The sequence below is a fragment of the Alligator mississippiensis genome, chromosome 1 (assembly GCF_030867095.1).
Source record: "Alligator mississippiensis isolate rAllMis1 chromosome 1, rAllMis1, whole genome shotgun sequence".
NCBI lineage: Eukaryota > Metazoa > Chordata > Crocodylia > Alligatoridae > Alligator > Alligator mississippiensis.
The window spans coordinates 417,960,880-417,974,740 of NC_081824.1; the positions used below are offsets into that span (position 1 = coordinate 417,960,880).

The window sequence follows — 13,861 nt, forward strand, 5'->3', positions numbered from 1 at the left end:
TCTGCTTGTAGGGAAGTGTAATGCTCCTTCACATAGAGAGCTACACCCCCGCCCTTTTTGCAACACAATCCCTCCTGTACAAGGTATAGCCATCCATACCTATGGTCCAGTCATAGATGGAGTCCCACCAGGTCTCCATTATCTCTATGAGATCATATTCATTTTTGGATCAAGTACGTTCTTAACATTGGTTAAGAACAAAGGTTGGGTCTGTAGATTATGAGGTTCTTCATCCTGGACATAAAAAAGAAAAACAAATTTATCACGCTAATTTACTTAAAGTGTAGCAAGAGCCAGAGAGCCTATTAATAGACCCCTCCCCTGAGGAGGAGGATTTAGGGTGAGAGGTCATTGCCCCAGACAGACACCTCCAATAGAGCAATGGGGACCGTCCTCTCACAGGAAGTGGATGGAGTAAATCAGCCAGTGGCATATGCCAGTTGAAAATTTAATCAACAAGAGCAGAGGTGCACCATGAGAGAACAAGAATGTCTGGCCATTAAGTGTGGGGGGGGGGGTGGACTACTTTCATTATTATTTCCTGGGGTGCTAATTCACTTTAATAACAATGGCTCAAAAGAGCTCAGACCAATAATGTGTGGATAACTCACTAGGCACTAGCCCTCCAACCCTTCCACTTTAATATTGAATATAGACATGGTAGAACTAATGTAGTGGCTGAATTTTTATCAAAATGCCACCTGGAGGAAAAGGTCCTGTGGAAGGATTTTCTGCACCATGGGGAGTGGCAGACTTCTGTGCAGACTTCAGGGGAGAAGAAGGATAAGGTGCCTAAGGGCAACTTACAGGGAGGATATGTGAAGAGGCTTTCTCTACCCCTTCAGACTACAAAGGAAAACCCGGAAAACCTATGAGGCCCACTGGAAATGGTGCCTACGACAGGAATGCTGCTGCCACCAGAATGCTGCTTTATCAGCTTCTGGTCCTCCTGGATTGGTACCCCCCACTGCCAACACAGTATTTCTGGTGGGATGGTGACACTGCAGGGAGAGGAGGCAGAGTGGGGAGACAGTCAGGATTCTCTATCCTAGCCTGAAGCTGCTAGCTGTGAGAAACCCAGGGACACAGAGAGGACTGAATTTTGCATCCTAGGGCTCAGAGGAGCTCTGACTACAGGGGATAACCCTGCCGGCGTGTTCCTACAAGTGTTTACAGAGGGAAGTATGAGAGTGCTAAGAAGTACGAAGCATATGCGAGCTGCTCAGTGCGGAATAAGGTTGCGTTTTTTTGTCCTTTAACATTTAAGTTGCTGATCTATACTGGAAAAACTGTGACCAACTGTTTTTGGACATTATCGTTTAAGGGGGAAGATCCTCGAGCCTTCTGAATAAGATTGAAGTATGGGAAAGGTGAAGGCATTGCCTGCTTTTGTCATATTTTTTCCCCTTTCTTTTCTTTTTCCTTTCAATTGAAATTGTTACTACCCATGAGGCTGTATCCATATGAGGATCACCCTCAGCCTTTGGGGAAAAGCACCTACACCTAGTGCTCCTGTGGCTTTGAAGTTCCCAGTATTTACCTGGGCTGTTCTGTTCCTCGGTTATCGCTGTTTCTGTTGTTTTAGCTGTGACCAAATATTCCTCTGAGCCAACCCTGTCCGCTTTGCCTGGAGTTGTGTTGAAGAAAATCTAAGTTTAAAAGAGAAAAAAAATGGAGGGAAGTTAGACCATTTGTCAAAGAACCAATAGACTTCCTAAGATACTTTAACATCTGGGTGGTGTATAGCTGGGGTGTAAGGGGAGGTCAGAGCCGCAAGGAAGAGTAAGTCTAACGTCCTTAAAGTGAACTTCCAGTAAGGAGAACACTTCCCGATACTTATAGACTAAACACCAAAGACATGGCAGGAAAGAATAGGGTAAACAGCGCTGTCTGTTCCTGAAAGGATAACAAGACCTCTTTCCCCCTCCCACCTCCCCCCGGCCCATGGACCCATGGAACAGACCAGCCGGGTGAAAGGCTAAAGGGCTCTCTGGCCCCTATCCTGCACTCCATGGACAGGGAGCTGCGAGGGGCCCAATCCTTGTTGTGGCAGTACAGCCTTGGCCCCTTCCCAGCTGTCCACCCCAAGGTGTACATGCCAAGAAAAATGCTTTCGCATGCCATCATCTGGCACCCATGCTGGGGGTTGCCTATCCCTGGTCTAGACCCTGACTTTCATTTACACCTGTATTGCTGGACTGAGACAACTGATGGAAAAATTTGGCTTGTCATTACCTGCACTGGGGAAGACTGTAAGTGCTCATTAGTACAGTTACAGTTTTACTCGGTGACAGTTTACCCACAAATTTAGTACTACTGTGCTACAAACAAAGTCAGTCCTTAGGATACTGTCATGGTGGAGTCCTACAGGAGGGCCGTGATCTCCTTAAGGCCATCTCCGTGCCAATTCGGCCCAAAGGCACCCTCTATTCTCACCCGCCACGTCTTTGATGTTCAGTAAATATGTTGGGAGGCTGCCTTACGTCTCCTCGGCACGGTTAGCTGGGACTTCCGTCCCCGTGTTCTCCCGGACCCCACCAGGGGTCTCCCTGTACACTGGGTGTGTTCCAGGCACCCTGGCCTTATGGGCTGCGTGTGGCTCCTACCAACCCCTAATACCACGCCCCAAGCCTTGCAGATGTGATAGACTTTGGTGTGTCTCTATACGTACACTGCCCCCTTCTCTGGGGCCTTCTCTAGTGCTACCCCTTTCCCTGGGGCCTTCTCTCATAAGGCGCTCCCCTCTTCGGGGCTCGCCGTGCCCACCTTGGGCTTCCTAAAATGCTGCCCACTTCTCTGGGGCCTTTTCTAGCGCTGCCCCTCTTCTCTGGGGCCTCCTCTAAAAGTGTTGTCCCACTCAGGGACCCTTGCCCGCTTTGGGACGCTATATCGAGCCTCCGGTCTTTCAGGCCCACCACACTGCTTCCCTTTTTCCGGGATGCTGTACTGCTATCCCCTTTTCCTGGGGACCACTGCAGCACCCTGTCCTTCTCTTGGGCACACCGTGCTGCTAACCCCTTTTCCTGGGGTCCACCACAGCACCCTGCCCTTCTCTTGGGTTTTCTGCAGTGCTAGCCTGTTACCGGGCTCGTCATGCCCCTCTCGGGCTTCTCACATATTGCCCCTCTCGGGCTTCTCACATATTGCCCCTCTCGGGCTCGTTGTGCCCACCTTGGGCTTCTTAATAGTGTCGTCCCCTCTTTGGGGCTCGCTGTGCCCATGCTGGGCTTCTCTAAAGTGCGCTCCCCCTTCCTGGGGCTCGCCATGCCCACACTCGGGCTTCCTAGTAGTGCCCCCTCCTGGGGCTCGTCGCGCCCATGCTGGGGCTTCTCCAAACGCCCCTCTCTGGGGCTGGGGTCTACGCACCCCGTAAGTTGCGCCCTTACTGGCGCCGGGGTCCTCACACTCCCTTGTGAGTCCCCGATGAGGCCTCCTCCAACCCCTTATAGCCTCACCCAAACCACTGGTGTAATTCAAACTCTAAAGCAAATATAAGCCTCCTGGCTATAACCAAAACCTAAGGCACTGGGCCATAATAACATAAGCCACCTGGCTGTAATTCAACACCATTGCTCCAGCCTCTGCAGCTCTTGTGAGCTATACTTGCGACCAGGGTTCTCCCTATATCCTGGCTGAGGGAGCTCCTGCCTCTCCAGCTGCTAGCAGGGAACCACTAGCCTGGCTTCAGCCCTGGGCTTTATAAAGGCCAGGCCCTGCCTCCTACAGGCAGCTGATTCTCATTAGTTGCCCCGGCAACCCACACCTGTACTCCCTAATCACCACTAGGGCTCCTTATGCACTGCCAGAGCTTCTCCTCTGGCAGTTTTCCCCTCTCTAGGAGCGGGGCAGTGAGGTGCGCCGCGACATACAATCAAAAAAAGGTCAGTGTGAAGATAAAGACAGTATTTAGAGGAGTGCTTCAATAATCTGTCACTCAGAAGAGGAGCAAACTTTTGAGATTAACTTGCTGGCTGAGTTCCTATTGACCACTGCCATGAATGAGAAAGTAACAGCTCATTAAAGAGAAATGAAATTCTGAAATATTTCAGGAATGAAGATAATATCAGGTTAATGATCTGAGCCATGTTCTCTGCCCACTGATGTCAATAGAAATTCCTAGTACAGGCCAAAAGCCACATCCAGCCATGTAGATTTCATCTTGGCTTTTTAATAAAGGTGAAACAGATATGTTATAAATGTATTTAAGACTTTATTGAATAAAAAATTGTCTGAAAAAAAAACACTCAAGGCTGATGACTGCCTTGAAGATTCTCTTAATGCCTATACTACATGATACTTGTTTAAACCATTTTACTCTCTCTTGGCATAACAGAACCTGTGATAAGCAAATCTTTTTGTGGGAAAACAATATCACCTAAAGCATCTGAAGGATATCATGATGACATAGAATCATAGAAAATTAAGGTTGGAAAGGACCTCAGGAGCATTGTCAATGTTCCATTGTATTGCTTGGCAATACTGTGGGCTTCTTATCATCATGCTACTACAGTAAATAAACCAGAAAATTGCTGCAGGTTTGTTAAGCAACATCATTTCTCTGCGTGGTTGCAAATTTTCTCTTTTGGCCTTTCCAGCATTAAAGCTGCCAAGAATCCAGTAAAAACCCATGAATTTTTCATAGAATTACAGTGCTAGTTTTAGGATGAAACATGCCATTGCATTATGATATCACAGCATCTAGAGAGATTCTTTTCTGGGACCTGACAGAACTTGAGGTTTCTTAAGCTTTGGATTACAGACACAGCATGGATTCCCTCTAGCCAGCCATGTCTAATGAGAAAAGTCAAGGAATTCTCAACTGTCACTTGATCTTGGTTCAGAATGAAACACTTAAAATCTCTATAACACTAAAAAATCCCAGTTTTGTTAGATTTGTGGATCAGTTGAGTACAGAGGCAACATCCAAAAATAGGAAAGCTTGGTGAAGAGACACAGTTGAGCGCTCTTGGGATGAGGATGGTCTCTCAAGAAGACAGGACAAATGGATTATTTCAGGACTTTTCATATTGTTTGTACAAGTGACAAAGTGCTTACATGCATTCAGCTCCATAGTATTCAACACCGTGACCATAATCCTTAGTATCAGTGTGTGAGATATGGACAGGGCTTCCTAAAGGACAGCAGTCAGATAGAAAAATATTTCAGAAGACTGGATTAGTTAAAGTTATTAAACAAACAATATTAAAATATCTTAAATAAAGGCTCTTGGGCATGAGGCAGTTAGGTGGGCCAAAGCTACCATGGAGCTGAGGATGGCAATCCAAGTAAAAGACAACAAGAAATTGTTTTTTAGATATATTGGGAGTAAAAGGAAGGCCCAGGGAGGAATAGGACCACTGCTAAATGGGCAGAAACAATTGGTGACAGACAGGGGGGACAAGGTTGAACTCCTCAATGAGTTCTTTGCCTCAGTGTTCCTAAGTGAGGGGCACGACAAGTCTCTCACTGTGGTTGTAGAGAGGCAGCAGCAAGGTGCCAGACTTCCATACGTAGATCCTGAGGTGGTGCAGAGTCATTTGGAAGAACTGGATGCCTTTAAATCGGCAGGCCCGGATGGGCTCCATCCGAGGGTGCTGAAGGCACTGGCCAACATCATTGCAGAGCCACTGGTAGGAATATTCGAACGCTCGTGGCGCACGGGCCAAGTCCCGGAGGACTGGAAAAGGGCTAACGTGGTCCCCATTTTCAAAAAGGGGAGGAAGGATGACCCAGGCAACTATAGGCCAGTCAGTCTCACCTCCATCCTTGGTAAAGTCTTTGAAAAAATTATCAAGGCTCACATTTGTGAGAGCCCGGCAGGGCAAATTATGCTGAGGGGAAACCAGCACGGGTTTGTGGCGGGCAGATCGTACCTGACCAACCTAGTCTCTTTCTATGACCAGGTTACGAAACACCTGGACACAGGAGGAGGGGTGGATGTCGTATACTTAGACTTCAGAAAGGCCTTCGATACGGTATCCCACCCCATACTGGTGAACAAGTTAAGAGGCTGTGACTTGAATGACTACACAGTCCGGTGGGTGGCGAATTGGCTGGAGGGTCGCACCCAGAGAGTCATGGTGGATGGGTCGGCTTCGACCTGGAAGGGTGTGGGCAGTGGGGTCCCGCAGGGCTCGGTCCTTGGACCGATACTCTTTAATGTCTTCATCAGTGACTTGGACGAGGGAGTCAAATGTACTCTGTCCAAGTTTGCAGGTGACACAAAGCTATGGGGAGAAGTGGACACGCCGGAGGGCAGGGAACAGCTGCAGGCAGACCTGGATAGGTTGGACAAGTGGGCAGAAAACAACAGGATGCAGTTCAACAAGGAGAAATGCAAAGTGCTGCACCTAGGGAGGAAAAATGTCCAGCACACCTACAGCCTAGGGAATGACCTGCTGGGTGGCACAGAGGTGGAAAGGGATCTTGGAGTCCTAGTGGACTCCAAGATGAACATGAGCCGGCAGTGTGACGAAACCATCAGAAAAGCCAATGGCACTTTATCGTGCATCAGCAGATGCATGACGAATAGGTCCAGGGAGGTGATACTTCCCCTCTATCGGGCGCTGGTCAGACCGCAGTTGGAGTACTGCGTGCAATTCTGGGCGCCACACTTCAAGAAGGATGCGGATAACCTGGAGAGGGTCCAGAGAAGGGCCACTCGTATGGTCAAGGGCCTGCAGACCAAGCCCTATGAGGAGAGACTAGAGAAACTGGACCTTTTCAGCCTCCGCAAGAGAAGGTTGAGAGGCGACATTGTGGCTGCCTATAAGTTCATCACGGGGGCACAGAAGGGAATTGGTGAATATTTATTCACCAAGGCGCCTCCGGGGGTTACAAGAAACAATGGCCACAAGCTAGCAGAGAGCAGATTTAGACTGGACATTAGGAAGAACTTCTTCACAGTTCGAGTGGCCAAGGTCTGGAACGGGCTCCCAAGGGAGGTGGTGCTCTCCTCTACCCTGGGGGTCTTCAGGAGGAGGTTAGATGAGTATCTAGCTGGGGTCATCTAGACCCAGCACTCTTTCCTGCTTATGCAGGGGGTCGGACTCGATGATCTATTGGGGTCCCTTCCGACCCTAACATCTATGAATCTATGAGTTCCCTGAGAAGCAGGGTCTACTTGTCCAAGCACAGCATACACTAACATGCCTATAGTACCCGAGCTAGCTCATTTAGAGTTGCCTGTACACCTGTACATGGTACTGTTGAGCTCTACACTGTTCAGGGTAGACACACCCCTAGTGTAGTACTGCTGCCTGACTCTCATTCAGTTGTGGATCTACTGTCAACACGCTTGGATTGTTTCAAAGCTCAATATTTCTTTCTAATCCAGTATTCATTGTGTGTCAGGGAATTGTAATAGGATTGGCCTCTAACAGTGACCCTTTAGCAGCCTTTAGCAGCCATCTCAAGCCTGCTTCTCACTGGGTGCACATACACATCACCCTATGGTGCAATTGTTCAAAACGCTATGGTGACATGCTGATCACGTGTCTATATATGATCTCCAGCTACGTTGCCATAGTGGCACACCAGGGAGTGCGCTGCTTCAATGACGTAGTGGCAAAATCTACCTGTGTACCGTGCGCACAGCACAGTAGCCACCTGTACTGTGCTATGCTTTACTACTTCCAAAAGGAAGTACTAAATCATGGTGCTGTAGCAACATTGCCATCTGGCAACATCATACCCACTCTGTATCACCAGGGGTCTGCCCTGTTTTCACCTGTCATACATTGAGGTTGAATTAAATTTAAATGAGAGGCTGCCCTCAGATTACCAGGTTGAGACACTAGGTGCTTCACTCTGCTCTGCTCAGCATAGGGCCATCTCTGTCTGGACCAGTCTTTCAACTCTAAGAAGCCATCTTGATCCCCAGTTGGCCTCAGTCAGCTTGCTCTCTCAGTCCTTAGCTAGTGCTCTGACTCCTGAGTGAGAAGTCCTTAGCCACCCTTCACCCCCCCTTTAACTCAGGCCCTTCAGCACCTCTCTCTTGGGTCTGCAATCTTGTGCCCTAAATTAACTAGCTAAACTTGGAACACCTTCCCAGATGCCCACACTGGCCTCCCATTCTCCTTCTGGAAGCATCCATTTCCCATCTGGGCTGGACTGACTCTTCAGGGATGACGGTGCACAGGCCAGTGCATGGAGGGTTTGGGAGCGGACTGGACCCTGGGAGCTGCACGAGCAGTGCGGATCTCCAATCCTGCATGAGGCAGGAACAGGGCCATCGGTGCACAGGGCCAAGAGTGGGCTGACAGGCCAGGAGAGCCCCCTGAGGCAGTTGAGGGCCCCCCCACAGAGGGAGGAGAAGCCTCACCCCTGGAGATGAGTGCAGCCTTGGTGGGTCCTAGGGAGCTGTGAGTTGCCTGGGAAGGGGATTCCCACAGGGGCGGAAGGCCCTCCCCTCTGGGGGGGCAGCAGAGGGGGAACCCCTGATGGGAAGGGGCTTCTCGGGTTGAGGCCCATCCAGCTATAATTTAAGCAGGGTAAAGGGTGCCCTTTGGGGTATCAGGGTATTCTTTCACACCCCCTCCCTCCGCCGGGGGGTCATTACTTCCTGGGACGCAGCAGTTGCGCCACTGCTGTATGCTGATCCTTTCTTTCCTCTCTGATTCCATGTTGTAAACCCTGCATCTTATTGTTTGTAAACTCCACACCATATTATTGTATTTGAACAGATTGTGTTTGATGAAACCCCTATTATGAATATTTAATCACCGTCTTACCACTGCCAGCCCTATTATTATCAGTCCCTAAACCAACCCCTGTGTTATACATGAGGGCCCCTCCCCTCAGGCCTGGAGGGCACTGAGTGAGAAGGCAGAGCCTGCACTCCAATCCAAGAAGGCCCCAGGGGGACTGGCCTAAGTGCAGGGCCAGGGGCTAGTAGAGTGTGTTTGAATATATATATACTGTAAATATTTTTATTGCATATGCATATATGTTAATTCTGTAAACTCTTACATTAAACTGTACATAGTTAAAGCTCACTAAGTGTCCCGGCTCTGCTCTGTAGGGAGAGCAGGAGAGCTGCACACAGCCAGGCAGCTACACCTCCTACAGCACACCCACACCCACTAACATCACTTCGTTTGAAGAGGGGGTACCTATCTGAGTACCACCCCGGTGGCATGTTGAAACTGCTGCCCCTAGCTCTTATATAGCACTTACCATCAGTAGATCTCAAAGCATTTTACAAAGGAGAGATAGCTTTATCATTCCCATTTTACAGATGGGGAAATGAAAGCACAGGCAGGGGCTTGTTGAAAGTCACTCTGCCAGGCCAATGACTGAAGTAGAAATAAAACCCAGATGTCCCAGTCCCACACCAGTGTTCTTTCCAGTATGGCCTACCACCACCATCTAAGACCTTCCTGGTTGTTTCTGCCCTTTAACTTTTTCTAAGGTGGAGGTGTTGAAGACAGGCCCATGAAGCAGTGCCATTAGGCCTACAGGACTGTCAGTGGGGCTAGATATTTAGCGGTGAACAGTGGTGGCTGCCGCAGCTCCAGAGACCACAACAATTAGCACTGCGGCCACCAAATTCCTGCCTTATGGGCCAGATGTGTTCCAGATCCAGCTTATGAATTGGCCCCCTGGCTCATCCAGCCTGTGGGGCCAGATGACTTTTAACACTCCCATTCTAAGGGATTCTTCAGCCAAAGTATTAAACTTTTTCTTCCAAAATGTTTATCTGACTTGGGAAATTTCCTCCCAGATAGTGCTTGTGGTTTGATTATGGCTATCATAACAGCTGTGCCTGGCTCTCAACACAACCATATACCATTTACCAAGGAAAATAAAGTGTGCTTCTGTTTTCATTCTTTTAATCTTCTCATATTTTCACCTTCTTTCATTTGGAATGAGTGAAGTTAAAGCAGTGATGTGCTGCCAATATTTTAACAAGGGGTTCTCAGAAAAAATCTCCATCTCTCCTGTGAGAGATCCCAAGTTTTGGAGCTACTTGGAGGGCAAAGAGAGGCTGGGGAATCTAGCTTTATCATTTTCCTCTTAAACAAAACCACTTTCCTATAAAAATGTGGAAGTCAACACCACACAGCAAATAAGCTTATTTTAAGGGCTCTTAGCTGGAAACACTTGCAACAAACCTTCTTCCTGAAAAATACACTAAGTAGTTTGCAGAAAGTTCTGCTTTTGTGAACTGAAGTGTGGTTAGTGGTGTCTGGGGACATCTATAAAGAGCTTTTGTAGAGGAGACAGGAAGAGCTGGATCAGCAGGTGTAAGGTCTTTAAATGTCCAAATAACATGTAGTCTCTGGGGCTCCCCTGGACACATTTTCCAATCTGTACTTAGTGGCCATACCTGTACCTGAACCCGTATCTGTCTGACCAAAGTCCTGGTCATTCTGGTCCTCATTTGCTCCTAATCAAATCAAATTAAATTTTGTCTCTTCCCTCACCTCACAATGCATTGCCATTGGCTTGCGGGAGGAGTTAATTAGATCTGTGATCCCTCCCCAATTCATTTGCATGAGCTTCTCAATAGCATTTCAGTCCTGCTCCTGCCCAGTGGCTCAGCATTAGCTTTCTCCCACAATTAATCTGAGGGGTAGTGGCAGTGGTGAAGTGCCTCTTTACCGCTCGATAGGCGTAAATTGGAGCCCCTCTTTAGAGTTGTGCCTAAAGGTACCCTCAGTCAATCCAACTGTGAACGGGTTCCTGGTCATTCAGGCAAGGGAGTTAAAGCTGGCTTAATGCAAAACTAGCTACATCGTGTGCTGTTGGCTAAAGAAACTCGTGTGCCTTAACCATGTGAGTCCTGCGGCTGCTAGGCTCAGGTGGACATTTGTTCCCGACATAAATTCATTTATCAGACACACAGGAATTGCAATACCAGTAAGCAATCTACAGGAGGTTTTGTTTGAGAATGTCCAATGTGAGATGCTAGATATTTCCTATATCTAACAAGTTGGATGGCTGGCTTATTCCTTGAGACATGTTAAGGCAGGGGTTGTGTCCTGTCTGTAAGGCACTGTTATTCTGGATCTGATTGTATCCTACCCCACTGAGTGAAGCTCATTGTTGAGAGGAAGACTCCAGCAATAAGGAAAAGGAGGGCACAAAGCTGCCAGCAAGTTCTAAAAACAACAGGCAGCATCTAGGGCTGGATCCTAATCACCTTTCCTTCCGCCACTCTGTACAGCTGCATCTGTTCAGGACACAAGCACTGAGCAGAGGAGAGGGAGAATGTTGCTGTAGCTGTATGGTTTTAATTTAATTTTTACCCCTCTCCCTGTACCTCTGGGTCTTGGGTAGCTGCCAGATTCACAGAGCTTAATTTCCCACCTTTGTACTTCTCACCCCCTCAGGATCTTCCCATCTGCTGCTTTTCATTTTGCTCAGGTAAAGTTATGTTTGCCAGTTCTTTACTTCTAAAAATAATGCAGTGATTCCTTCAGTTCCTCCAGATTTCTTTGGCTCTGATTTCAGGTACTACGAATATTGCCTCACAGTCTTGCTGGTGGTATGACTCCAAAGAACTCTTCACACTCTTCTCTTTGCAAATTTGTAGCACTGACTTTTATCCCAGTATATTAGAGGGTGTGCCAATACTTTCACCACAAGTCCTGTGTTCATACTGTCACTCTGTGGCAATTGGCTTTTCTACAAAGAGGGAATAAATTAAAAAAAGAAAAAAAGAAAAAAGAAAACTTCGTCTTTGTTTTTATGTATTGCATGCAGGAAAAAAGACACAATAATGAGGTCTCACAAACACATTGTGTGGAATACTTGATTTTTTTTAATCTTTATTTTCTATACAATTTCAAAATCTATACATAGAATATTAGACAAAACAAGATGTATCCTATTTATAAGTTAGCCCCAAGATGTGCCCAATAGAATTAGGAAAGTGAATATTTAGAGTGTAAGTCAGGAAAAAATCCTAACAGTAAGATCAATCAATCAAGCTGTGGAATAATCTCTCATCAGAAGTTTTGGAAGCCTCATTGTGGTTGCATTCACAACTCCACTGAATAAAACACTAGGATATACAAAGTTTAATTTGGGCTGGAGCAAAAAAAGCCTGATATTTAGGGCCCATCTACACGTGCAAGTAAAGGTGCACTGTGTGGCAGGAGGTGTGATTGTGAGATCACGCATTAGATCCCATCGTGCCTTAATGTCGATGCAAAGGGAGCCCAATCCTGGGCTTCTCTGCACCAGCAAGAAGCAAACTCCCGTGGCTGGGAGCTGCTTCAGCTGAAGGGGCTCCCAGCTGTGGGGGTACACCAGGCTCCCTGAGGCTGGAAGATTGTAGCAGCTGTGGTCTCCCAGCCAATGGGGTGCATATCCTACACCATGCACCCCTGAGAGTGGAAGATCTCAGCCACTCCTCATGGCTGCTGGGACCCAGAGTCCTGCAGCTGCTGGGTGCTGTGGGGGCTGAGAGTCCCCTCAGCTGGGGGACTCCCAGCCCCAGGGGGGCATGGTGCACCTCACCAAATGGGATCCCAGCTGGAGGGGAGACCCTGCTACACTTGCAAATCAAAGCTCGATAGGAACCAGCTATAAATTCAGTACACATTTTCAGGTTCTAACTTGATAGCTGGTTGGAGCTTTTAGGTACTTTGTGTGTATAGCTCGTCTCAATTTAATTGTATAATTAACCAGCTAATTGTGCAATAGCTGTAAGGTATAGAGACAACCTTAGAGTCAACTTTTAGGTTGCTGTCTGTAACAGGGTTTCTGTTGGGAGCCCTGTTACTTGGAGGAACACCTGGGGTCTGTTAATGATGACACCCAGCCAGGTGGGGGGAATTCTCCACCTAATTTAGGACTGGCCAACAGATTTAGCTCCTGGGGATAAAATCAGAGGGAGGACCCGGAAAGAACACCTTCGGGAATGTGAAGGACGGCAGGACAGCATGGGTCAGACACTCACCCTAGGACGTGACTGTGGTGATGAGTTCAAAGGAGCCGAGGCTCCTAGCCATGATCTGGGGGGAAATCCTGTGATAATAAGGAGGACCCCAGCTTAGGAGAGACTAGGATTGGCTGCAAGCAACAGCTAGGGATGCTCCCAGCCCCAAGGAGTGAATCGGGAACCAGGGCTTAACAAGCACAGTTGCAAACTGATTAATTACCGGCAGGGAGTGGCAGTGTGGGAAAAGAAGAAGAGAAAACCAGGGAAAGCCTCGGTAAAAATGAGGGAGGCTGAGCATAGGCTATACTGACCAGCCCCAGCCAGACCTGGAAGGGTAACTGAGAAGAAAGGTTGCCTGGGGTTTTATGCCGGCAAGAGGGCAAAGAGACTGTAACTACACTCGCTAATGAGTTAATTATCGCCGTGCAGCACCGGCGGGGACTTACTTTGAGGTTCCCGAAGGTGGGGATCCTCTCCAGAGCTGATGAGTGGTTCAGGGAGAAAGTTGAAGCTGCTGCCTGCAACTTGGGTCGCTGTAAAAGAAAAGAGAATAAAAAGACATGGAGTGACTTAACATGTCAGGGGAAGTTATTCTGCGAATACCGAGTGACATCATACCAACCTCTTTCCTCCCCTCATAAGATCAAAGTCAAGGCAGGTGAGTACAAGAGGAAATGGGTGGTATTGCGCAATCCCGATAACACTGTCCATCAGCCTGAGCTGCTTCTCAATCTATATCAGGCCTTGTAGCCCACACCAAAGTTATCCACATTGTGCTTATACTGAATGCATCTCTCAGGTTTCCTTATGAAGCCCATCTAGGAATCAATCAATTAGTGTACTACTATTTGTCTTTGCTTATGGGCAAAGCGGGGTATAAAATGGCCAGCAATTAGGAATAGGGAATTGTGAGAACACTTCTGGCAGCCTTCTTTGGCCTAAGGTCTGCACACCTGGGTTCCCAACCCA

General features: G+C 47.9%; 1 long non-coding RNA gene across 1 annotated transcript in view; it reads right to left on the minus strand.

Annotated features, from left to right (window-relative positions):
* Nucleotides 1-13,648, minus strand: part of LOC109284109 (uncharacterized) — a 30,823-nt gene extending 17,175 nt beyond the window's left edge. The window contains exons 1-2 of the long non-coding RNA XR_009455097.1: nt 13,339-13,648; nt 1,541-1,649 (exon numbers count right to left, since the gene is read on the minus strand). This is a non-coding gene — a long non-coding RNA (uncharacterized LOC109284109). The remainder of the gene's footprint in view (nt 1-1,540; nt 1,650-13,338) is intronic.
* Between the last annotated feature and the right edge of the window lie 213 nt (nt 13,649-13,861).